Below are 3,632 nucleotides of genomic sequence, written 5' to 3'. Positions count from 1 at the left end.
ACAGGCCAGATCATGACATATTTAGGTGATCTGAAACATGTAGATGTCTCCAGAAATATGGAAAAAAAATATGCACATCTGCAGCAGATTACGATTTTTCTTTTCAGAAAGAATTTTGCAAAAGTATTAATCAGAACGTACGACATCTGAACTTCAGTACTGGGTTTAAATGTGCCTCTCCATCATAAACATTGACACAATACTCAAAATCTAATAATGATTAAATTGAGCATCTTGAAATATTTGCCTTAGCATTTTTCATTGGGGTCAACTTTACAAATAAAGTTTAATTTAAAGATATTTGAACCAAAATATTAAAGCCCCAGGGAGCTGTTTTTATAGCCCGGAGGACATTTTTGGAATGCTTTCGGCTGCAATGAAACAACAGCACAGAACAAGCTACCATAGCTGGAGTGTGAGTGCAGCACAGCCGAGGAGGTTCCGCCTTTAAATGTTTACATGTAGCTTTGAATACTTTGCATAATTTTGCAAATGCAAGTCAGTTGCATGAAAGCCAGGAACCATCAAAGAGCTTACAAATAGATTACAATGTCGACTAACCCTCAACAGAAAATACAGTTTGATCAAAACCCCTCGCTGAGTAAACAGGAATGATGCATGAAACACCATAAGACAACAGAAGAAGCTGGACCCGGGTGGTTTTGCTTTGCTTTTATGCCTCATTTCTCTTCAACATGCTCATGAAAAACTGCTTCAGGATTGCATTAGGTTAACAGTAATAAAAACTTTATCTATATAGGTCTTGCAAACTAAGTGCTAAACAGTTTCCAATAGATTAAAGGCAAAGCAATAATAAAAATAAGAACCTTACCCAGTAATTTATTGGTATTTTACTGGGGTTATGTGTGAACAAAGCAGAAATTAAGCTCAAGCAAAACTAATCTGGAAGATTTATCAGCTTCACACTGGAAAAAACATCTAGAAATAAGTCAAAATTCCTTAAATCAAGTGTATTTACCCTTAATTTGAGTAGGTAAATGAGATAGTTTGCCAATGGAATTAGTATTTTTACTCTTAAAAATAATATATTTACATAAAATGCACTTGAAATAAGACAATGCAATTGTGATTTCTTATTTTAAGGGTAAATCGTCTTGTTCCATTGGCAAAGTGTCTCTTTTACCTCCTCAATCCATGAACAAATGCACTTATTTTAAGAAAAAATGGCTCATCTAGATTTCGATTTTTTTCCAGTGCACCTGAATCATCTACGATGTCCCTCGTTCAGCTCCAGCCAATCACGTCAGGAGGCTGCACCTTCTCCGAAGCTAATCATCTTTCAAGATCTCCTTCATTTAGCTTCTGGTCTTGCTTCTCTCTCCCACATGGAAGTGATCTTTCACTCACCTTTACCCACTCTACTCCCTTATATTTAACTCCACTCACCCTCTGGCTTATTCCACCACCAGTGTCCGGGCCCCGGGATAAAGGCCTGTGTATACAGTGTGTCACAGTGAGCTTGATGCAGGTATGATGCATGCATTTTTGATTTATGCCCAATATTTAGGCGTGGTCTGTGCTATGTTATTCCACACCACAACACAAGAGGGACAATCAGGAACTAGCTAGGATTGTGGGTGTCCGTGTGTCATTATGACAAGCTTGTTCGCCATCTAGAACCCCTCATCCAATGCCGGACGACACACAGTTCAGACGTGAGTGTTCCGGAAAGACTGACCGTGGCGCTACGTGTTTTGGTTTCAGGCGTAAACCAACAGGCCGTCGCACAGAGCTACAAACTAGCCTCCTTTACTGTGTCTGGGATAGTGTCCGAGGTGTGCCAGGCGTTGTGGATGGCACTACAGCCAGAGTTTCTGCCATTAGGCACCGGGACATACGCAAAGTGTAGAGCGGATGTAGAATTGACCAATCAGAGGCCTCCTTTCTCTCCCCCCTGCGATGCTATATGTGGCACTGTCTGCTGTCACCTACAATTTTGGGGAGGTGCACCAGAGGGCTGCGGAAGGCGGGGGCGTATCTGCGTTAACTGCGACACACACGCAGACAACCTGGTTCCTGAGCATAAGCCAGGCTTAAGACTACTCTAACCCCTTTTTTAGTTTACTCATCCAAGCATAAGTTAATTCACAGCATCGAGGTCTTCTGCCAGGGCCCAAGCGCCAAAGAACTTATTTCATTTATGACTTTATCAACTTCTGTCTCCTTGAACTCCAGTCGGCCTCAGTAGATGGCGGCTCACACTGAGCCTGGTTCTGCTGGAGGTTTCTTCCTGTTTGTAGGGATTTTTCCTCCCCACTGTCACTACATGCATGCTTAGAATGAGGAATTGCAGGGAGTCGATAAGTCCTCGCAATCAGCTAGTTTTCCTTAGACAGAAAAACTTCAAAAATATGATTGTTTTATCTGTGTAGATAACTTGAATACTTTTCTAATTGCAGTTTTTCTCTGTGTGAGTCTCTCCAGGTTGAAATAATTTACTGGGTAGAACTGAACCCGCATTTTACTGGACCAATTTAATGCCTGCTAATTTAGCAGAATGACTCCAGTGAAAATAGAGCTGTTACATTACAAGATAAGGCACGAATTTGCGTGTTTACGTGTTGCCTAGCAATAGTCCTGACTCCTGCTAAATGTTAACTTCCGCAAGAACAGCATCACTGACAACACTTCATCAAGCATTTCATCAAGCAAGCTTACAAGTGCTCTATGATGGCTGGAAAACTGGTCGGACCAGTGCAGAGATTTTATGAATTTCAGTCCATCTTTATTTTCCGAGAAGCCATTGTCGAACTTTGAACGTCAAACTTCCACCTTTGGCATGTAAACAAAGCAACTGTATGTATGTCGCTTTTCTAAGCTGCCTAGCAATTATGAAACTGGATGTGTTTCAACCTGTCCTTGGCCCCCGTTCGACCGGCTGCTAACAGATTGCTGCTTTACACCATTGTGAAGGAGACAAGAAGCAATTAATTTCATTTCCATTATGAAGTAGAAAGTTCCATATTCTGAAGTCTAACTTGGAAATTCTGAAATGTCCAGTCGACTAACCAGGAGCTCAGATCTAATATTCCTGCTGCACATTTAAAACAGGTAAGGAGCAGAAATACGCTGTTCATTTGCATTTCTAATAGTTTGATACACAACCTTTTTATGTACAGTACACATGTTTGAAGACAATAAACATTGAAAAGAGTCATTTAAGAGGAGGTTAAGGTAAACACTAAGATGGGTCTGGTTGCCTTGTAGTGTAATAAACAGCTCTAAAGCAACCATTGCCCCATTTCCACCTGCCCTCTGAAACCGATCTATGCCGAGTTTGGACTGAGCTTGGATCAGTTAACCGGGCTGAGCTTGGTTCTTACGACCATTTACACGCAGTGATGGGAGTAACGGCGTTGAAAGTAACGGCGATACTAACGCCGCTACCTTTTTTTAGTAACGATTAATCAAAATTATTACTGTAACTATAACGCAGTTATAATTGCCGACACCCCGTTACTGCACGTTACTCAGGTCGCACAATTAACCTTTTTTCATGATAGGACTCGTGCGCGCGTCATGAGAGAGGGGAGGATGGAGAGTGAGGAGTAGAGCAGGGAATATTAGCCCGAACCCGACGGGGCCCGAGAGGTCCTGCCGGGTTCGGGCGG

The sequence above is a fragment of the Cyprinodon variegatus genome, unplaced genomic scaffold (genome assembly GCF_000732505.1).
Source record: "Cyprinodon variegatus isolate N-32 unplaced genomic scaffold, C_variegatus-1.0 Scaffold247, whole genome shotgun sequence".
NCBI classification, from domain to species: Eukaryota; Metazoa; Chordata; class Actinopteri; order Cyprinodontiformes; family Cyprinodontidae; genus Cyprinodon; species Cyprinodon variegatus.
Note: the sequence above shows the minus strand (reverse complement) of the source record.